We start from the raw sequence: 24,400 nt of genomic DNA, 5'->3' as shown, positions 1-24,400 counted from the left end.
TCCTCTCTCTCCTCTCTCACCTCCACTCTTTCTTCTCTACTCCCTCCTCTTTACTCTTCAGTCACTCCCGCTCCTTCTGTCTTCCTGTTCATCCTCTCATTCTTCTCGCTGCCTCTGCCTTACCCTCCTTAACCCGTTCAGTACGATGATGCCTTTTATTTTTTTGTATTTTCATGATTACTAGACGATTTTGTTTAACTTAGAAGGAAATTTTTGACGTCGGTTAGATATTACCGTCTTGAATACGTCTGGAGGTACCACGCTAGTACTGTACTCGACGTCATCGTGCTGAGTGGGTTAACGATCTGTCCCTGTCCCTTCCTCCTCTTCCTGTCCTCTTCCCTTTTCCACTATGTTCTTTTCCATTCCTGTCCTGTTTCACTCCTGTCCTTTTTCACTCCCGTCCTCTTCCACTCTAGTCCTCTTCCACTCTGTCCTCATCCATTCCTCTCCCTTTCCATTCCCGTGCTCTTCCACTCCCTTTTTCTTCCACTGCCGTCCTCTTCCACTCCTGTCGCTTTCACTCCTGTCCTCTTCCACTCCTGTCCTCTTCCACTCCTGTCGTCTTCCTCATCCTCACACCTTCCTTTCCTCTTTCTATTACTCTTCCTTCTTCCTGTCGTTACTTCCATCCAACCCCAAGCCTCATTATCTTGGGTCCGATCCTCTCCCTTACCCTTCCTAGTCCTCCTTAATCTTTTTCCCTTCTTCATGCTTCTTCTTCTTTTCAACTATCTCCCTTTCTCTTAATCGTCTCCATAAAATCCGTCCCTAATCCATACTTCTTTCTCTTTTTCCTTTCAGCCATCTCTCTTTCCATCTTTTTATCTCCGTAACCTTCCTTGCCCCCTTCATCATCCTTACTTTTCCTTGTCGTTCTCTCCTCCTTGAAGGGTAATATTAAAAGTGAAAAGGTCGAAAGGTAGTTATAAACCCAGTGCGTGGATTCAAAGATGTATTCGTGCCGTTTTTGAAGACTAGCAACTGTTGTCTTCAGCAGTACCAAGTAGAATAAGAATAAACAGACACATTGTCCTAGGACTACAATTTAAGACGTTGGAATGCATTGGGAGGGGAGAGAGGGGAGGTACAAAAATTTAGAAAAAGAGAGAGAGAGAGAGAGAGAGAGAGAGAGAGAGATTGCACAAGAGGGGTCCGATGATATCCTAAAGTGATTCATACAGCTCGTAATAGCCATATATGAAGACTATGATGTGAAGGTTTATTTAATACGTATTATGGATAAGACGAAGTCACAAGGAAGCTGTATATAAAAACAGGACTGCTAACGTGGGGTAGGGCAAATGGACATTTTGCTATTATAATCGTCCTTAGTAAATTGCTTCACGAGGAGTGTGTACCATTACTTATTTGATTGTGCAGGTAATGACAAACTCACCTGGTGCTGGGATCTGTACTGCATCCATTACCACAATTTGCCTTAAGGAGAGATTTGATAACTACTGATCTCATTGCTGGATCCAACTTTAACATATCTTCACCTAACCCGACTTTACTGATGTATCCACACGGATTACAACATTGCTTATTTTTTTACTGTTACTTCATTTGAGTATAATTTCACTGGAGTTCTTAAAAGTGCATTGATTATCACACGCATGAACTAAAGTATTGTTACTGTGTTATAGTTACAGTCTTCTCTAGAATAATATAGTTACGCCTCTAGTCCTTTATTCTGGCAGTCAGTGACCTACCTGTATCACCTGTGTACAGACAGACACACAGGTATCTTCTCAAAATTTGATGACTACGTCGGAAAAATTGAACCTTCAAAAACACGCACAAGTAGAGATGGGGTTTTCATTGTACCTCTCCAGATGTCAGTTTTGTTCAGATGAAACTGGAAAGACAGTTGGTTTTCTTACTGTACCCCAGATTAGCCAATATAAGGAACTCTGAACACATCTCTTTGGGCCTGACTTCATTTCCCAACGCTTTTAACCATTCATTCCGATGATGAATTCGTGTATTTTATTCTGACTCCCACAAGATGATTTTCTTCACCTTAAGACACGATTCTGGTAGTGAAGGGATCAGCGAAGGCTGTACCAAACTCATCCAGTTCGAAAAATCTCTCCAAAGTTGAAGAAAATTGTTTGGTAGTGTCGTGGAAGTGAATTAGTTAACAGTGGAGGTATACTTAAGGACAGTGGTCATCTTAGGATCTTTACTGAGGGAACCATAATTTGAAACTCTAAAATTACTTCCATGCGCAGTGTAGTTTCTGAGCATTGAAACAAGTTGTACTTTTATCAACCAGCCAGGATATTTTAAGATACAGAATATGCTCCTGATGTGTATATTCTTTTTCGAAATCGGGGAAGCTTTAGATCTCAATCGTTCTTAAGAAAATGCTAGATATAACAGACAGCTTGACTTATTTCTTATATGGCAAGAACTAGATATACATTTTACACTGAATATCGTTTTTGTACCTAGGAAAATTAAGAACCTCCTAACATACTGCCAGCATCACCCATAGGGACGGCAAGGAACATTATCATCCCACTAAGTTTCAGTCTTAATATGGGGAGCGAGGTTATTCAGCTGTCGAAAAAGATAAGAATTCCTGAATATGTTGTTGCAGACAGGGAATGCATAATGTACATATTTATTTATTATTACATTTTGAAGGAAATTAATGACATTAACTCGGTGTTAGCAGGTTCCATGTACAGGTTACTAAGGATACAAGACAGTGAAGACGGGAGGGGGGGGGGTAGGACATCTTAGCATTGACAGACCTCTGCGTGAAGAGCTGCTCATCAGCAGAGTAAAGCATTGGAAGAAAGCACAAAGTCTGGTTAATTCAGTGAAAGGCTTTACTGAAATACCTGAATACAGCTCATTTCTGGAAAGCTTGATGAAAACAGAATCAGACCTAAGTAATTGTCGCTGCTGCATATAGTAAATTATGAAGAACAGTTGATTAGCTTGTTAACATACTGATTTTGTAGCTCATTTTAATAGTTTATTTTTGCTATTTTGAAACAATTTTATTCGATTCAGGAAATGACCTCTTGGTGAACAGTTTAGTGAAGGGTCTACCTAAATCCTTCAGTTCGAAAGTTGTCTCCTAAGTTAAAGCGGCTGAAGGTAAGAGACAGTCAGGTGATGTAGACTACGAAAAAAAAAAATCAGTCATTAAACGAATAAGTAACTTAATAAATATAATCGTGTATGTGATGTAGTCAGATGATGCAGACAACGACAAAAATAAATCAATAAATGAATGAATAAAGAAAGAAAGAAAGAAAGAAAGTCGTCTCTATGCCCATTGAATCCGAAAATCTTTAAGTATAAAAATTACTGACGAATGTTCCGAATGTTGGTGATTCCAAATGTGACTGGTTCATGCAAATCAAGCCTAAATGTCAACAAATTTGGTTCAACAAAAGATGGCGGTAGCCTACTATGCATTCTATTGTGACATAGACTACTTTGAGTCTATAATCTTTTTTTTTTTCCCCCCCTAAATCGTGACATACAGTATATTTAAGCTATTAATAGGTTGGCTTTATAACTCATATGAAAAATAATCCATTGTCTTCTTTGCCTTTACATTCTCATCGCATTATCAATATTTTTACTTGTTTTCATTTTGAGAGAGAGAGAGAGAGAGAGAGAGAGAGAGACAGAGACAGAGGCGCATCACATGAAAGTCGTACCCTTCGGAATTTCACTGTGTTCTCTCTTTCCCATGCTGCGAAAATCCAGCCGATGTGCAGCAGAGGTGTATGGGGTGCCAGGTGCTTTGTTTCTGTCCAGGCTCATCACATTAGATTTTACCTTTTTTTTTTTTTATGGAAGGACATTAGTTGACTTTTTTTTTTTTTCAATTTATTTTAGTTTCATTTAGCCTATATGATGATGTATGGGTATGAGGGGGTATGGGTGCTTTTGTTTATGTCCTCCCTTACTGTATTTAATTTTTCCATTTTTAGTTCAGTGATGTGTATTTATACCTAATGTCAATTTATTTTAGATAGTTTATAGCTTAGTATATGACAATTTAGTAAGAGTATATGAACATACCATTCGTTTCTATCCTGTCTCATCACAAAAGATTTTTAAATCTTTAATTTAACGACCGCCAATTCCACTTTATTCCAATTCTTTTTAGTATATTTTAGCAGAGTATAGTATTATGTAGTAGGGTATATTGGGTATGATATGGTATGAGATGCGTTTTTTTCACTCTGTTCAGCCTCATCACATCAGATTTTTGTCATTTCTTAAACTGTACTTTTACTTTGTCAGTTTCATTTACTTATTTTGATGCATTTATTTATGTTTATTTTTTTTTTAGTTTTTACCTATTTTAGCTCTTACTTAGTTTTTGCTTATTTTAGATTTTACTTTAGCTTTTACTTATTTTTGCTCTTACTTATTTTAGCCTTTGCTTATTTTAGCTGTTACTTATTGTAGATTCACTTATATTATAACTTTTACTCATTTTAACATTTACTTATTCTAACCTTTACCTTAAAATTTCACTTCTCTTAGCTTTTACATATTTTAGCTTTTATGATGCTGTATATGATGCTGTAGGAAGAGTATATGGTGTGTGAGGTGCTTTTTTTTCTCCCCTAGCTCATCACATTACATTGACTTTTTAAAAATACTCTTACGCTTAACTTTCATTTATTTCAGCTTGGTTTAGATAAATTTACTTTACTGTCATTGAAGTTTGAAATATGAAACTCCTAGAATAGCAACTCCTTGTCAGCCAATATTTATACCTGTTGTTGGCAAAAATTTCTTAGATATTGTATTTGCGCCCCCCCCCTTTTTTTTTTTCTTGGTGCATCAGAATTGAATGGGTTGTTCTTAACCTCTTCCGTCTGGTGATTTAATTAATATTCTGTTCTTACCTTTGGACGATTTTGTTCGCTTGACTAACGTTTCGAATTGGAGGAGTTGGATAAAGTCTTGATCATTTCAGTCACTACCAGAATATAACAAAATCATTGAGTAAGATCATCTAGTGGTAGTCTGATTAAAATGAAGAAAAAGAGCCATCGTATTGTCAAGGTTAATATCCAGTATTTGTCACGATTATCTAGAAACCAAAAATTTGATGGTTGTCTGCTATTCCAGCTTCTTTATTATGGTGTGTGGGAGGTGCTTTTGTGTACAATAGCCAGGGGTGTACCAGGAGTTGATGTACTAAATTTAGGAGATGATTCTAGGGCTGATTTGGAGTGAGAATATTAGCATAGGCCCAGTTCTCAGCCATTTCGGAGCAACAATTACTGAATGGTCTCCCTATTTATTCAACCATAAAGTCATCATTAATCGTAGCTCCTTTACAGGTGGGACACTGAACCGATGTTTGTGCTGGATTTTTTTTTTTTTTTTACGCAACTGGTGGAACACCCCGTATATAGCTTTTGTTTCTCCTCTGCTTCACCGCACTGATGCTTTTACAGTTTATGTATGTTTCGTCCAGACAATTTTATGTAACTTAGAGAAAAACTCTTTGTAGCTCGAGGACAAATGAAGGCTGCATCTTACTCTCCCGTCTGAGAAGTCTACGTTGAGGTGAATAAACTCCTCTGGAAAGAGCAAGAATAAAAATGAAAATACTGTATATATCATAAACTTAAAAACAGTTAAGAAGATTTATATAAAAGATTCACTAAATTTTATATATAAGGTTCACTAATTATGCATGAATATCTAAAATCTCAGTTGCTGGAATGGGGTCACTGGTGTTCTGACTAATTATAGTGTGTCAAGTGCTTCGGTATACATTTTGTTAGCCCATTATCATCACAGGAGATTAATATTTTTTTAGTGTCCATTCGTTTAATTGCACTTTAGTTTCTTTTAGTTTATTGTTGTATATTTTATTGTAATTTTCATTTTATTTTAGTGGTATTTATTCACTTTATTGTAGTAGCATATATTCATTATATTGTTGGAGCATCAAAACTACTTAACAACCCAAATGACAATAGAATATTCTGGTCAACTCTTAATTCTTTCAATAATAACTTTAACAAGTCATCTTCCATTCCCCCACTAAAATCTTCAGACGGCAATATTACAAATGACCCACGTGGAAAAGCAGATATCTTTGCTAGTACCTTTGCCAGAAACTCGACCATAGATGATACCAGCCAGAATGTCTCAGTACTGGAACTTGATTCTCCCGAAATTGCCCCACTTAAAATACAGACAAGATACGTAAAATCCATCCTAGACAATTTACCTACCAACAAAGCTCCAGGCCCAGATGGAATTCCGCCAATTGTTTTGAAAAAGTGTTCCCCTGAACTTGCCACTGTCCTAGCTAAATTATTCAGACTATGCATACGTACTTCTTTATTCCCAAATTCATGGAAAGAAGCCAGTATCCACCCAGTTCCGAAGAAAGGAAGTTCGTCTGACCCCTCCAATTACAGACCAATAGCTGTCACATCTTCTCTTGGTAAGGTATTTGAAACTTTAATTAATAAGCATATTGTTAAACATCTTGAATCCAACAACTTAATTAGTGATAGATCCACCATTGACATACTCAATCTCTTAACTCATACCATCCATCAATCAATTGATCTTTTTGGAAAAACTCATGCAGTAGCTCTTGATATCTCTAAAGCTTTCGACAGAGTATGGCACCGTTCCCTGCTGTCCAAACTCCCTTGCTATGGACTAACGTCTTTTGTTCCTTTGATTTTTTCTTATCTTAGTGACAGGAAAATAAGAGTAAAAGTAGATGATGTATATTCGAATTTCCACTCAATTAACGCCGGCGTGCCGCAGGGATCAGTTCTGGCGCCAACCCTATTTCTGGTTCATATTAATGATCTCTTATCTGTCACTCACAATCCCATTCACTCATATGCAGATAACTCAACACTACATAGTTCATTCACACTCAGACATCCATTTACAAAGTCTAATATCTCTACCTCTCAACTCAGTACAGCCATCTCCATAAATCAAGATCTATCTACAATCAGTGAATGGGGACAAAACAACCTTGTCTCTTTCAATGCTAGTAAAACTAAATATATACAGCTTACTAATAGACAGATATTGCCAGATTCGTACATTACCTTCAGTGCTACTAATATTCCCATCTCCAAAAGTATTGAAATTCTTGGTGTCTCACTTAACAGTGCCCTCAGCTGGACCTCTTATGTCAGATCACTTGCTAAAACCGCCTCAAAGAAACTTGGATTATTGTACAGAGTCCGTAACTTCTTCGCCGATGAGCAGTTAGCTATAATTTATAAGAGTCATGTGCGCTCTCAGCTTGAATATTGCTCACCCTTGTGGGATGGTTGTGGAGAGGTTGCATTAAGACAACTAGCCAAAATTCAGAATAAAGCTGTTAGAATCATTAACAACCCTGCCATTACATATAAACTACCTCCCCTGCAAGTAAGAAGGAATGTTGCCTCCCTTGCATTATTTTACAGATATTTTTTTGGCAAATGCTCAGACGAAGTTGCGTCCATGGTGCCACCTCTCCATGCCTTTCCTCGTGCTACACGGGCATCTGGTAGCGCTCATGACTGGAATGTCACTCAACCATATTGCAGAACTTCTGCCTATCAAAATTCTTTCATTCCCCGAACTGCATCTCTTTGGAACTCGCTTCCCCAGAGTTGTTTTCCTCGAAATTTCAACCCACAACTGTTCAAGTCTAGCTGTTACAGATATTTTATGAACAGAGGACACAAGTAATCTGGTGTATGGATTATTTTTTTTACCCATTTGTTTTTCCTTCCTCCGTTCTGTTATTTATAAAAAAAAAAAATTATTATAGTAGTATTTATTCAGCATAATCTTTTTCGAACTTCTTCAGTTAAGAGAAGGAAAGCATGTCCACTTGACCAGCAGAAAGACGAAGCATATTGAATGCCACCCTCCCCCCCAAAAAAAAAAAAAAAAAAAATCATAAGCATCTTCATTTCCATAAATAGTATAAGACAGCCTTGCATTTTCACTGGGAAACTTTAAGGTATCTATTGTAGTTTGTTGAAAATAATTTAATGATTACATTCAACTTGATCGTACCTGGCAAAGATTTCCGTCTCCCTCTTTTTAGGCAAATACCTTTTACTTAATGATAGAATAAGATATGACGTCCATATACAATTTCCTTAATATTTCTTTACGAAGAAATACTACAGGCAGGATGTAGAGGCACACTTTTGTCTTTTTTTGCCACTGAGCTACGTGAAATAAGCAGCAAAAGAATGAAAATTTAGGCCAAGTTAAAGTGAACACAATATGGTGCCTTTATATGAGGAATAAAATCATCTGGTGGAATCATGAATAAAGATACATTCACATCATCAGGCTGAAGGGGCCAAGGCTTCTTTGTGGGATGAAAATCGGTGTTAAAATGCTGTTAAATCTCAGTGCAGTATTGCTTTGAGAATTTCAGTGTTTTTGCTTTGGGACTTGTGTTTGCCGTTTTGAGGGAAAATTTGTAGAGTTTATGCGATAGAGAGAGAGAGAGAGAGAGAGAGAGAGAGAGAGAGAGAGAGAGAGAGAGAGAGAGAGAGAGAGAGAGATGATAGTTTTTTTTTTTTTTCCTGGAAGTAAGCGAAGTATTTCTACCTATTTATTTTCTGCCTAGTTTTGTTTTTGTTTGCATATTTATCTTGATGAATTTCGTTTGGAAATGTACTGGCTTCAGTAATCTTTTCATTCAAGTCAGCTGTTTTAGGTTCAGTCAATCTCTGTCTTTATGATAACTTCGAAAGCTAAATACAGTATTGAGTTGTTAGTAATGATTATGAGCATTAGTTTTTCAATTTTTGGTTACGTCACTGGCAGATAGCAAAGTTTTCTTATTATTAGAGTCGTATTTTGTTCATTGAAAATGAGACTAATGGAAACATTAAACTTTATCATCTGATCAAGTTTGTGATGAGAGTTTCAGTTTGTACTTTCTGCTCCATCCATTGGTAAAACTTGTTATAATTATAATTATCATTAATTTTAATTACCGGTATTATTATTATTATTATTATTATTATTATTATTATTATTATTATTAATTATTATTGTCATTATCATCATCATCATCATCATCATCATCATCATCATCATAATTGCTATATCCTTCTTTCCCAACACTACAACCGCTTGTCATTATAGCACCAATTTTACTTTTGTTTTGGGTGCCGTATTGCATGGCCATGAGTTATTTTTTCTGATATATTGAACTAAAATTAATGTAAATTGTAAATGGAACGGGTTCCAGTGCTGATCCCTGGGGCACTGCACGTATGAATTTTAACAAATGATTATTTCATTGTACTTATTCAATTTTTTATGATTAACTTCCTCGGAAGATCTTACTGAAAATATCTTGCTTTATTCTGTAACATCTAGCGAAAATAAATATAAGGTCGGGAAGAAAAGAGAATGTAAAAACCAAGTAGAAGTAAAAAAATATATTACCGTAAGTAAAATAATGTGAAAATAAAGAGAACTTCATGCGGCGTGTAAAAAAAAAAACAGACATCATAATGAGTGTAATCTATGGACTAAAAAAGAACAGTTTACTGTAATTTACATTGACAATAATTGACTCCGTTGTAATATATTCCGGCAGACGTCAGACGATTTACTAAATATCAAGGATACCCATCTCTGTGAAAATGTACCTGTACAGTCTTTTATCTCTCTCTTAATGCTTTAGCTAAGAACAGACAACCCTGTATTCTATTCCAGCTAACACCAGGTGACTTTAACGCCGTTACTGAGATTTATTTGTTTAATTACCGTAATTATTATTTATTTATTTATTTATGATCAGCCTACCATAAGTTGATTTTAATCTGCTTAGAGAAGGCCTCTAGCAGCGAAAGGTTTGATGGAGTCTATATCTAAAAATTCTTGTTTGAAAAGTCACCTGTAACGTAGAAAAAAAAAATAGTCGCCTGGATATCTTACGAATTAAAATATGTTCTCGGGTTGAAAGATACAAGTCAATCCTACCAGAGGGTTACAAATATCGAAGGGAGTCCGTTTACGAGGGTACATGCAGTTACTAAAAATGATATGAGAGATGCGAATACAATATGCAGTACTTTATGTAGTATTGCGAAAAGAGTATGTGTATGAAATGTCACTTAAATATATGTATCCAGTGAGAGAATATAATGGTGTTAATAATGATAGATAATAAATAAATAAAAAATAGATAAGAGTTCATGGGAATATATTTTAAACATTTTGATAAACTGCACATTTAGTGGAGAAAAGTGAGCAACAAAATCTGAGTTATGGGATACAGTAAATAATTACAGAAAGGCTGCAGTATATTCTCTCTCTCTCTCTCTCTCTCTCTCTCTCGTCTTAATCTTCCCTCATTCTTTCCCTTCTCCCGTCTCCCCTCTTGACCCTTCTCAGTTTCCCCTCCTCCCCTCAGATGTTTTTTCTTTTTTCTTTTCTTTTTTTTCTTTTTTTTTTTGGTTCTCCCCCCTTCTATTTTTTGTTGGCATATTTGTTCTGTTTATTTAGTTTCTTCTAATCTCTCCCCCTCTCTCTTTCACTGGTGTTGGTATTTCTTGTATTTCTCTCTCTCTCTCTCTCTCCCTCTCTCTCTCTCTCTCTCTCTCTCTCTCTCTCTCTCGCCTTCCCAAACACCTTTCTTTTTATTTATATGATTTTTCTCTGTTAATTACATTCCATCTCCTTTACTCTTCTCTCCTTCCTCATTCTTCTCCATCTGTATTCCATTCATCTTCTCCCTCACTCTTTTCCTTCCGCATTGTTTTCCTCTTCTCCCTTAATCTTCTCGTCTCTTCCATCAGTCACCTCCTTTCCTCCTTCACACTGATCCTCTCTCTCTCTCTCTCTCTCTCTCTCTCTCTCCTTCCCACATCAAAAATGCCTCTTTTCCCCTTTACTCGGCCCCTTCTCATTCACACCTTTCCCCATCATTCCCTACCTGTATCTGAAACTCTCCCTCTATCACTTTTAATATTTTCCTCACATATTTCTCCTTCCTCTCCTACACACTCCCCCTCCCCCATTCTCCTCTCCTCTTCAGATAGTTTCTCTCTCTCTCTCTCTCTCTCTCGCTCTCTCTCTCACACACACACACATATGGTTTCCTCTTCATTTTATCTTCTTCCTTCCTCCCTGCCTTCTCTTCCTCGTCCTTTCTTTGCACCCCCTTCTTCCCTCTTTCTCTCCTCATAACTTCACCCTCTCTCAAGCCTCATCTTTGTATCATCTCTTTCACAGTTTTTATTTTTACATATCACCCTCTCCTAACAAGATCTTTATTTTTCCTTGAGTTTAGATCTAAGAATAGAAGAATTGAGAGAGAGAGAGAGAGAGAGAGAGAGAGAGAGAGAGAGAGAGAGAGAGAGAGAGAGCGAATGTTATAGCTGTTTCTTTTATTTGGGACCTTTGTGTGTGTGTGTGTGTGTGTGTGTGTGTGTGTGTGTGTATGTGTGTTTTCTGTCCATATCTTCACTTCCCTTCTTGTGATTTATTCTCATCTTTTTCTTCCTCACTCTCTTAGAGAATAAAATAGTGTAACGAACAGATTGCGTTTTTAGCCAAGTAATTTCTTTTGTGATGCCTTCATGATTTTTTATTGCATCATTCTGACATGTATATCAGTATTAAATTTCACAACCATTTCTCAGATATATCGGACTCTATTGATAAGCCTGTATGTAGTGTGCATCATTTATTAATTTCTATCTTTCATGTGTAGTTTAATATTTTCTTGAATTTCAGTAGATATTCTCAAGGTGTGGTGGGATGGGGGAAAGTTTGTTTTTCTTTTTAATTTTACCTGCTTAGTATCTTTTCTTTATCATTTCTGTCTGCAGTTTTGTCATTTCTTTTTAATCAGATTGCTTAATGTTCGTTATCTTTTGTCTGTCGTTGCAGTAAGTTCGTATTCTTTGGTAATATATATTTTTTCCATATGACTGCTGTTGCTTACCCATTTTAGTTTATAATTTTCTCCTGTACAGGGTGAGCCAAAAATTAGGCCACACCGGAATCAGCAAGACTTATATCTTGCATTAATATTAGTGTTTTTTTTTATTCCATATAAATCACCTGTATATAATTTTAGATGACATGGCACTTCATGTACGCAGTATGATATTCATCCGTCGATACCGTGTTTTTCTTCTTGCTGTAATTTTTTAGTATTTAAAGACAATTTTAGGTTTAAACTGTTTGTGTGATCCGATATTTTTTAAGACAATAATATTCTTCCGTCGATACCGTGTTCTTCTTCTTGCTGTAATATTTTAGTATTTAAAGACAATTTTAGGTTTAGACTGTGTGTGATCCGATAATTTTTAAGACAATAATTTTATTGAAAATTTTAGGTTCAGCCGTCCGCACTGGGTTTATATTTATTTTGTCATGGAAATTTGAAAGGCAGTATTAGGTTCAGTCATCCTGTACATACTTTTTTTTTAGGCATGAGTAAGTTATCCATCCTTATTCTGGTCCAGTTCGTACGATGTTTTTCTAAGCAGTAATAAATTCTACCGTCCTCACTATAATCCTACAGCATTAGAAATATTTATTTTATATGGTACTTAGTTCAGCATTCCTTACTATAGTTATATTTAGGGCACTATAATGTCAGTCATCGTTAATGTAACATAGTCTTATATTTGAAACTTAGGCAAATTAAATAATTTTTGTCATTAGAACTTTTTAAGCAGTTAAAATTTCAACTATTTTTTTTAGGCATTTTCACAGTATCAGGTTGAGCTGTTCATACTGCGGTTTTCTCAATTTTTTATTAAATCATAATAGGCTCCTCAGCAGATTTGAGTTTTGCCAGTCTCACCTGGGTCGAATTCCATTCCAGTTATATAATTTTAATTTTTTTCTTACTTATACCCATGCATTTAGCCGAGAAGAGACTTTTGGAACTGGTGCTGGGGGGTAGGGGCTATGCAGCCCTCATTAACCCCTTTGTGAAACCTTTTCCTGAGTTAAATAGAGCTTTGGAGGTAGTTCAAATGTATGAAAAATACGTCACCTGATTAAAAATTTACGGCTTTCAAGAAAATGTTAAGTTTAAGTTTCTTGTTTTCTGTAACATCTTTTTCTTTACCTTCCCTCTTGTTTACCTGTTTTCTTATATTCTGTACCTACTGGCAGTTTTCTTTCTTACTCTTTTCATTTTACTTTCCTTCGTCTTCTCTCTCTCTTCATTGGTTTCTATTTTTTTCCCTTTTTTATTCGTTGGTAAATTCCTTGAATTTTCATTTTCCTTTATCTTTAGTGTGGTTTGTTTTTGATAAGTTTTCCTTCACCTCCCTTTCACTTCCATGATTTCTGTATTTTTTTCTGTCTTTACCTTGTTCTCTGTACCGTATAGTAACATTTTTCTTTTTACCCTGTTTATTATCTTTTTTCAGTTTCCTTACTTTTTTTCTCTCCTTATTTTCACCTTCTTCCTTCTCCTCCACACCCTCCTTAAGTTTTTGCATTACATTCTTGTTCTTTACCTTTGTTCTTTTTTTGTTTTTTCCGTTTCCTTTACCTTCCTTCTTCCATGTTTTCTCCATCCTTTCTTAGTATTTTCTTTACCTTCTTTCTTGTCCCGTCACTTCCCTTCTTTATAATCTATTTTATTTTACTTTATTTACTACCGTCTTCCGTGTTCTCTCCCTTCCTTCATCCATGGCTTCTTTAGAATCCTTCTTCCATTGTCAGCTTTGCTTTATTGTGTGTGTGTCTGTACCACCTTCCTTTCTTGCTCTTTACCTTCTATCCTTAACTTGTTTACATTTTTCTTATTTGCTTTATATTTTTCATGTTCTTTGCGTCATCCTCTAACTTTTTTCCCTTTACATACTTGTTCACATTACTTCCTTGTTCTTTATGGTCTTCCTTCCAATATTCTTTCTTCTTTTTCTCTACCTTAATTTTTCTCTGCTTTTCTCTCCCCCATTTCATTCCAGTTCCTTTTTCCGTCTTTTCATTTTCTTCTCTTTACATTTCTTTCTTGCTCATTTAATCTTTCTTCTTTCATGTTCTTATTTTCTTTCCTCGTCTGTGCCATTGTTGATTCTCATTATTTTTTATTATTCAATTTTTTTTTTATCTTTTTCCTTCCCCTTCCCAAGCTTTCATTACAGACTTTATTGACCTTTTGTTTTCTCTTTACTTTTCATTTTTCATGTTTTTGTCATATTTTGTTTTCAGTCATGACCCTCTTACTTATCCTTACCTCCTTTCTTTCTTATTCTTTGTTTTCTTATCCTCTCCACCTTCCTACTCTCTCTCTCTCTGCAGGTGTATAATAAGTCTTTATGTTAATACTAAACCCGGATTACCTAGTAAGTACTGCTTCGTCTGTGTAATTATGTATATACTGTAACTCTCTCTCTCTCTCTCTCTCTCTCTCTCTCTCTCTTCAAACATAGAGCAAGTCTTTCTGTTAACACTAAAGCCAGACTATTTTGTAGATACTGTTAAGTCTGTATGATCTATGTATTTAACTCTCTCTCTCTCTCTCTCTCTCTCTCTCTCTCTCTCTCTCAGCAAGACACCGGCCATTTTGTCAGCCTGCAGCGAGGCCGACTTAGCATTCCATTACTCCGACCAGGCCTTATCCCTCCCCCCACACCCCCCTTTCCCTCTCTCCCTACCTCCCTCCGTCTCCTTCCCTCCCTCCGTGCGTCCGTCCCTCCCTTCTTCCCTTCCTTGTTTCCCTTTTTCTTTATTTCTTGTTCTTCTTCCTTCATTCTTTCCTTCTTTTTCTCCCTCCCTTCCCCCCCTCCGTTTTATTTTTTTTTCTTGTTTTTCTCCCTGCTTTTTACCTCCCTTCCAACCTGCTTACCTTAACCCTCCGTCCCTCCTCTCGTCCCTACCCTCCCTCCCTGCTTCCCTTTTTCCCTCTCTACCTCCCTCCCTTCCTCCCTCCCCTCAATCATCCCTCTTACCCTCCCTACCCTCATTCCTCCCTCCCTCCCTCCCTCTTGTTTTCCATATTCCCTCCCTACCTACCTACCTCTCAGTGTCTTCTACCTTTTTCTTTCCTTCCTTCCACCCTTCTATTATTCCTTCGTACCCTATCCTTCTGTGTCTTCCTTACTTCCTTCCCTCACTTCCTCATTCCTTCTCTTCCATCTTACCTATTTACCCACTTACCCGACCTACTGTTTACATTACCACATACCTACCCACCTTTCTAGCAACCTACCCACCCACCAACCCACTGACTTACCCACCATACCCACCCACTCACCCACCTCGCTACCTACCTCCCTACCTATCTACCAACCCACCCACCAACCACCAACTCACCCTTCCACCTACATACTTACCTACCTACCTACCTACCCATCGTCCCATGTACCGACCTACCCACTCATTTACGTACCTATCTACTTACCGACCTACCCACTCTTCAACTCACCTACCTTCTCACCCACCCATCTGCTCACCCGCCAACCCACTTATCCATCCACCTACCTATCTGCTCACCCGCCAACCCACTTATCCATCCACCTACCTATCCACTTACCCACCCACCTACCTAATTATCCACCCATCTACCTACTCACCCACCCTGTCTGTCTGTGTTTGTCTGTCTGTATGCATGTTTGTACATATGTCTCCGTCTGTTTTTCAGTTCGTCTCTCTCTCTCTCTCTCTCTCTCTCTCTCTCTCTCTCTCTCTCTCTCTCTCTCTCTCTCTCCATTTTCCCGTTCTTTAGTCTGTCCCTTCCAGCCTTCGTTCATTACTCCCCTAACCAGGCCTTACTCACGGTCCTTCCTTCCCTCCTTCCTTTCTTCCTTCCTTCCTTCCCTTCCCCTCCCCTCCCTCCCTTTCCCATTCCCCCTCCACCCTCCCCCTTAACCGTGCACCCTCACACAATGCATATCAATTACTGACTTCTCCTGCGAACCTCCCTCCCCATCTCCCTCTCCCCACCTCTACCCTTACCCCTATCCGTTTTCCTCTCCCCTTCCTCCCCTCTCCCACTTTCCTTCCTTCCTTCCTTCCTTCCCTCCCTCGCTCTTTCCCGGTTCTCATCCTGTAAACCTCCCTCCTATGTCTCTTTCCCCCCCCTCTGTCCCCTATTTGCCCCCTACCTCCCTTTTCCTCCCTCTCTCCCCCCTACTTCCCCCCCCCTTTCTTTCCTTCCTTCCTTCTCCTCCCTTCTTCCCTCCCATCACTTGTTTCCTCTTTCGCTGCGCCTCGTTCTCCCTTTCCTTATCACACCCTCATTTCCATATACTCCTTTGTTTTCCTCTTTTGTTTTCACTGTTCTCTCCTTTTCACCGAGGCAATTATTATTCACAGGCCGGGGTATTTTTGTGTCCACGTGTATTATTCATCCTCGTTCCCATTTTTCTTCGGACGTTCCTTTTTAATAAATAATTCTCCCGTTCTTTTTTACAGCCGGGTAGCTGTTTTTTTGGGTGTCTGCATTATATACCTTTTTTTGCTGCTGCTATTTTTCATTTTAATCGCCCCAGAGAGTTCTTCATGAATTTTACATAAGCTTGTAAATAACATTCTACATTCACATTTGAGCGCACGGAAAAATCAAGAACTAACCATCGAATTATAAAAGTACCTCGCATTGAGAACCATAAAAATTAAGTCGCCTCAAAATACTTGACGTGGAAAACAGACCCACAGACACCACATACCGCCAGAATTTCCCAACCATTTTCCGGGTTGGAATCGCTCCCCAGTTAAACCCCTAACGACTCAACTAGCACCTACGAAACTACCCGAGGCCTACGGTGATCGTGGAGCGGGAATGGGGATAGTTTGATGGGGATTTTAATGGGGAAAAGTTGGGGAGTAAAGAGACAAATCGCACGTTGGAGCTGGACGGACGGGGGGCGGGGCTTTACCTTGGCGACACGGCCCGTAAAGAGGAAAGGAAAAGAGTGAGATGCCGTGTGGAGGTGAGAGCGGAGAGAGAGAGAGAAGAGAGAGGAGGGAGAGGGAGGGAGGTTAGGCTGCTGAAAGGGAGGGAGGGTGAGAGGCCTGGGTGACGGAGAGGGTGAGGTGGGACTGGTAGAGAGAGAGGGTGATACTTGGGTGGGGTAGGTAGGGAGGTAGGGAGGTTGCTGGAAAGAGAAAGAGAGTGAGAGAGAGGAGCTTAGGCTGGACGGCGGCTGGGGAGGGAGTGATGGTAAGGAGGGGGGGGGGGGAGAGAATGAGAGGGGAGGCGGAGAAGAGGAGTGGGTGGAGAAATGACGGAGACTCGCTGATGACCAGACATTCTCTCTCCCCCTCCCTCCCTCCCAGATCCCCTCTTTGTCTCCCTCCCTCCCTGCCTCTCACAGCCTCCCTCCCTGCCTTCCTCCCTCCCTTCTCTCCAGGATCGGCCAGCCACAACAAGATGGCCGCCGAGCAGACGCGGCTTAACATTAGGCCAGCCTCTCACACCTGCCTACCCCCCTTCCCCTCCTTACTCCTCCCCTGCCTACCCTCCCCTAGCTCATCCTTCCTTACCCTCCCCTTCTTGCATTACCCTCTACTCCCTACCCTCCCTGCCTTTCCCTCCTCTCCCTATGTACCTCCACTCCCTACCTTACCCTCTCCTCCCACCCTTTCCCTCCCCAACCTGCCATACCGTCCTCCCCTGTCTTACTTTCTGCTTCTTTTACTGTTCCCTCCCTACTTTTCGCTCCCTCCCTGCCTTACCCCCCTCTTCATCCTTTACCCACCTCCCACTTTTACTCTTCGTTCCCTGGCTTACCTTCTTCTCCCTTCCTTCTTTGACGTGCCCCTAGCATGGTATGGGTCTACTCCAGTGTCCCTCCTGTCGTCTTGTGTCCCCCCTCCATTCATATTAGTTCCCTATTCCTTCCTACCCATCTCATCCCTGCCCACGCCTATCACTCCAGCCTCATCCCTTCCCACAACCCTCATACCTGACTCATCCTTTCTACCCTTGTCATCACCGGCTTCTTTATCGTCCCCTCCAGTCCCTGTCATCCCTCTCTACTCCAGTTATCCCTACCTACCCCTATCATCCGTGCCTACCTCTTCATTCCTGCCTCATCCCCGTCACCCCTATTAACCCCAATCATCTTTGCCTCATCCCAGCTACCCGTGTCATCCCTGCCTCATTCCTGACAACCCACTCATCCCTGACTACCCCCTCATCCCTCAGTCTTGCCTCTCCCTTTGGTAACATCTTCTGTAACCCCTCCCATTTCTCTCTCTCTCTCTCTCTCTCTCTCTCTCTCTCTCTCTCTCTCTCTCTCTCATTCTGTTTTTATCTGCCTTTTATTAAATAGCTGTTCAGTCTGCTTTTCTTACTGTATACAGTAGTTACCAGCTTTTCCTTCTTGCTTTCTTACCAATAATTTTACACCCGCCCTCGTGGAATAAGAACGGGTGTTATGTTTTTAGCGGTGTGTGTGTGTGTGTGTGTGTGTGTGTGTGTGTGTGTGTCGTAACAAAAAAAGTCAAACCATATTTACCCTACTTTACCAAACATAGTGGAAGACTTAAGGGACAACTCACACAGAAACCTGTGTTTTGAAAACAGTAGGTCATAGGTCAAAGTGACAGGGCTAGGTCAAATGTTAGCCTAGCAAAAATCATCTTAGATACTTTTTATCCAATTTTGACCAGACTTGGAGGATAGGTTGAGGGTAAGACAATATTTTCCCCTTTGGAAAAAATCAGTCAAAGGTCAGGATTACAAGGCAAGAACAAAGCTTGATCCATGGGTGTGTCAGCAAAATAACTCAAACAGGTATTTGATCAGATCATAATCAAAATTTGTGGAAGAGTTGAGAGTCAGTCAAGGAATGAAATGATTTTTTAGAACAGTGGGTCGAAGGTACCTTCGCAGGGGTAGGTCGACTTCAGCATCTTTTATCCGATTTAGACCAAATTATTTGAACGGGTTGAAGATGAGGCAAAAATAAGAGGATTCAATTTGAGACCTTTCGGTCAAAGTGCAAGGTCACAGGAACAGGCCAAAGACCAAGGTCACAGTGCGAGGTCAGCTTGAACAGTTATGATCTGATTTGAACCAAACTTAGTGGAAAAGTTAAGGGTCAGGTCAGTACAACCGGGTTCAGTCTTTGAGAGCAGTCAGTCAAAGGTCAAGGTTGCAAGACAAGGTCAAAGTTAGACCCATTTTGTGTGTGTGTGTGTGTGTGTGTGTGTGTGTGTGTGTGTGTGTGTGTGTGTGTGTGAATAAAATAACCAAAGCAGTTCTTATGTATGATGTGGATCAAACTTGGCGGATTGATTAAGGATCACCCAAGGGATTGACCTATTGTTTCTGAGACCAGTCGGTCAGTGGTAAAGGTCACATGGCAAGGTCAGCTTAAACAGTTTTCATCCAGTGTAGAATAAACTTGGTGGAAACGTTCAAGTTATGTCAGGAACAATGAGTTTCGAATTCAGAACAATTTGCTTCTGGATAAAGCCAAAGGTTAAGGTCACTGGGAAAATCTATATTAGAGTTTTGATCTGATTTAAACCAAGGTTGGTGGAAAGGTTAAAGATTAGACAAGAATGAAAATTTTTGATTCTGAGAATAGTTTGCCAAAAGTGAAAGTCACCTTTTGTCTCCATCTTTTTCTCATTTTATTTTTTTTTCTCTTCCCTACGTCCTCTTTTATTAAACTGGGCCCCTCCTAATTATTTACTTCCATTTACTTTATCTTGATTTTCTCATTCCTTCTTTTTCCATTCCCCTACGTTCATGTCTGAGCCGTACATCCTTGTCTGTCACGATCTCTTTGCGTAGCTGTTTTTCCCAACCACTTGTCCGGTTTACGTTCTTCCCTGTTTACCTTCCTACATTTTTATCACTCTTATTTATCTCCTGTCCTACTTTCTTCCATAGGTCATTTCCTATCTACTTTCAACTTCTTCCTCCCTCCCTCCCTCCCTCTTTTTCTCCCTTCCTTCCCTCTTTCTTACCTCTATTCTTTCCTTCTTTCCTTCCTTCCATTCTTTATTCATTCATTCATTCCATTTTTTTTTCTTTCTTTCTCCTTCCTTGCTTGCGTGCTTGCTTGCTTGCTTCCTTCCTTCCTTCCTTCCTTTCTCCCTCCCTCACTCCCTTTCTCCTTCCCCGCTTTATTCCTTAATCATTTTGTTATACCTACCCTGTGCAAAACTTCCTGATTTAACCACCCCTTTATCAACTTCCTTCATTCCTACTCTCTTACTACATTTTTTTCTTTTCATTTCTAAGTCGTTTTCTGTTTCTTTTCGACTTTCTTACACCCACATCCAGTTCCTCATTTTACCCCTCCCCCCTTAAAATTTCCTCCTCATCCTTTCCTTCCTTTAATGTACATTTTACGAATACGACATGAAAGCATATGAAAGACATTAGCCACTACACTACGATATCCAAGTAGTATATATTTCCTGCTGCCTCCAGATGATTGTATTGGCAGAAATCTATAACTTTAGGGGTTAGTTACAGCCTTAACCAACCCCTTTATAGCTTAAGGTCCCCCCAAGACTGGATAAAACGCCTGTAAAGAGCAGGAATAAATTAACCTATGACATTTTCTGATCGTTGGAGTTAAGGGGAAATAGAAAAAAAAAGTACTGAGGACCATAAAAAAGTCCAGAGATGATACTCTAATGGATATAATTGTTTTGCATTCTGATCATCAGTTCGAAAAGAAAATTCTCTAACATATTTGACTGTCCTGATGTCATTAATATTCTCGAGGACCCCCATCAAGTTATTGTGTCACGTCAAAAATATTACCTAGTAAATATCTCCTCTCGAGGTCGTTGACACTGTCTATAAAATTTGCGTAATTCCAACTTGTATTTTATTTTTTTTTTTTTTTTTTTTTTTTTTTTGCCTACAGACGTGTTAACGAACTGAGCCCATGCCAAAGTACTTCCCCTTTCCTAAATTCTTTGGTCATATAACTTATTTTATTGGTTTATTCCTGCTGTTTTCAAATATAATTATTTTGCCTGCGAAAGGAACCTCATCTTGAAGTTGTTAAGGAAGACTATATTTCGTTCTTCCAATTTAGACAGACCCTAGTGAACCGAATACAGTGCTTTGGTGACGTCAAGAATAAGTTGTTAAAAGAAGTCATCTTAGAGAAGGGATTATCATTCAGATCTTGGTTTTTCTTGGTTATTCCCATTGCTACACAGATGCATGGAGATGTGTATGAGCAGAGCGACCTTTTTGTATAAGAATGATAATTACAGGTGTACCCCAATAACCTTTAACATGTTTCGTAAAATGTCATGCCTTTAAAGAATAGGAGGCTTTGCTGTTTAGGTTACGAAGTTTTGATCTGTCTAATATTTGCTTAAGATTTCCCTTAATTCCGATTCCCCTCATATCTATCTTCCCCATACCTTCCTTCACTTCTGTTTCCCCTTAATTATTTGTAATCCTTATGTCTTCCCCTTACATCTCTCTTTACCTCTCATCGGTCTTCCCTTTGCATATATCTTCTCTTATTTCATTATTCCCATTAAGTTTCTTTGCAGCTTATTTCTGTATACTCCTACTTCCTCTTAATTTTGTCTTTCCACTACAGTACTTATCTCTTTTCTTTTCCTCTCCTGACTTTATTTCCCCTTGATTCTGTCCTTATCATCTTTCACACTCAAAGCTTTAATTTTGTATATGTTTCTCGTCTTTATGTATGGTAATTTTACTTCATTTTCAATCTTTTGCTTCCTCATACCTGTATCAGTTTCACAGGTCTCATTTTCACACCTCTCATACATCTGTCTCACTCTCTCACCTGTTTCACTAACACCTGTCTGTCTCACCTCTCTCATCCTTACACCTGTTTCAGCCTCACAACTATCTCACTCACATCTACGTCACCCTCACACCTGTCTCACCCTCACATCTGTCTCAGCCCCACACTGCTCCGAAATTCACACTTGTTTCAACTTTGCACCTGTTAGCCTCACATCTGTCTCACCCCCATACTTGTCTTACTATCACATCTGTCTCACTCACACACCTGTCTTTCACTCACACAATTCTCATTCACACGTCTTACCCTCACCTCTCTCTCTCTCTCTCTCTCTCTCACACACACACACACACACACACACACACACACACACACACACACACACACACACACACACACACACACACACACACACACACACACACACACACACACACACACACACACACACACACACACACTACCTGTTACTGTTTCACCATCACATCTGGCCGCCTGTTTCAATCTCACACACCTGTCAGATTGTCCTTCACACCAGCCTTTCACTTACACATGTCTGTCTGTCTGTCTGTCTGTCTCTCTGTCTCTCTCTGTCTGTCTGTCTCTCTCTCTCTCTCTCTCTCTCTCTCTCTCTCTCTCTCTCTCTCTCTCTCTCTCTCTCTCTCTCACACACACACACACACACACACACACACACACACACACACACACACACACACACACACACACACACACACACACACACACACACACACACACACACACACACACGGAAAGGCAGGCAGGCAGGCAGGTAGGTAAGAAGGCTGAGACACTTATTAATAGATTGACTTCCATATGTTGCAGGGATATATTTCCTTGGCATTACCATTTGGTTGCAAATTTCACTCGGCTAAACATATCATTTGGTGTTTGGGTCAGACTGATTAGACCTGACCACATCGATAGCAACAATAAATTGAAGCTGATGGAAATCATCTAGTGGTAGCAAGGACAACAAATAGTTTTCTTTTAGTGCGGGGATTTAGACAGATTTTAAGTTATATTCGTGACCTATGATTTCTGCTCATCCTCTGGTCCTATCTGTGACTAGAGAGAAGTCGTAGGCAGGAGCTAAGACTAAACAAAGACCTGTTGTATAGTGCTTTGGTGGTAGTTCACTGTTTTGCTAGGCTGCATGAGGAGCAATTGTTGATAACACTGTTCCTCCTGTAGTCTGGAAGAGTTACTAACCACCAACAGAAAGTATTCACTTGGTGGTAGTTCTTGGTGCCGACTTGTTTTCAACCAGAGATTTGGGTACAAGATGGAAGAATTATGATTGACGCGCATACTAGGAAAAAATCACAGCATAACGAGTGGTATTGCAGGGTTGTCTGGTATTCCATTAAGTCTACGAAATTCCTAGAAAGTCGCACGAGAATGTTTGCGACTAGGAGCTATGGTTTGTCTGCTAATGGATGTGTGACTTTGTGGCAGGTGTGCATGCTGACGTTTTTGCATGGTTTTGATTTTGTGTGTGTGTGTGTGTGTGTGTGTGTGTGGTGCATCTGTGGCGTAGCATATTTAGGGCCAACCGTGTTCGGGCATCATGTGCATAGGTGTCATGAGTGTGGGAGTGGTGGTGTACAGAGGCGATGTGGATGAGCTGTGTCAGAGTGTGGTTGTGGGTGTGGGTGTGGATGTGGATGCAGTGTGTGATAAAATAGTTTACTGAATGTAGTGTGAGTGCAACAGTGTGGAAGATAAAGTGTACCGAGTGAACATGACATGGAGACAGAACTGGGCAGTGAGTGTAATGTGAGTGTACAGCAGTGCGTGGGGAACTGTACAAAGGAAAAGGAGTGTTTGTCGGTGTGGTGTGTTTGAAGCACGTCTGATTATTACGATGTGTGTGGTCTTGTGTTTTTCTGTACCTATAACGTAGAGTACTTGTGGGTATGGTGTGTAAAGAAGCATATTTGAAGTGTCCAGGAAGCATTGTGTTTTTCGGTCTTGTGTGCAGGGAGACGTGTGTTGGTAGTATATGAAGATTCTAGTATGTCTGGAGTACCGAGGGAGTAGAGTGTATATGGATGTGGTGTTTAGGTAACCATGTGTAGGTATCATGATGTAGGTAGTTTGGTATATATGAGTGGTCTGTTGTAGGCTTGACAGGTTACAACCATCGTAGAAGTGTTGTGTGGAATGTTTTGTTTGGTTCACGTATGAATGTGTACTGTAGATAAGCGAACAAGGTATAAAGATGGTCTGTAGTTTGTGTGTGCATATATGCATGTTGTTTGTTGGAAGCTTGTAATGTGTGTGGGCATGTTGTTGTGATGGATGAAGGATCTAGTATTTTGTGTGTAATGTTTTAAGGTGTAATAAGGTTGTCTGATGTTTTTGAGTGTTTTGTGTGAGGAACCTTGATTTTCAAGTGTAGTTTGAAGTAGGGTAGGTGACTGAGTGAGGTCTGTTGACGAACTGTATATGTGTGGTTTTCATGTGTAGAGAAGCTGGTGTATTGTATATAGGTGAACCTAGTGTGCCAAGTATGGTTTGAAGGTGGTCAGGTGTATGAGTATGGTAAATAAATACAGGTAAATGAATTCTTCCATGGGCCAGTATATATGGTATGATATCCTAGTGTACTGAGTGTGGTATAGGCAGGTGTGGCGTGCAAGAGTGTGTTGTGGTGTGTTGTGGTGTGTGGTGTGGTGTGT

The sequence above is a fragment of the Coenobita brevimanus genome, chromosome 89, assembly GCF_032717465.1.
Source record: "Coenobita brevimanus isolate Jiangsu-jjx chromosome 89, ASM3271746v2, whole genome shotgun sequence".
Lineage (NCBI taxonomy): Eukaryota > Metazoa > Arthropoda > Malacostraca > Decapoda > Coenobitidae > Coenobita > Coenobita brevimanus.
This window is presented reverse-complemented; position numbering follows the sequence as displayed.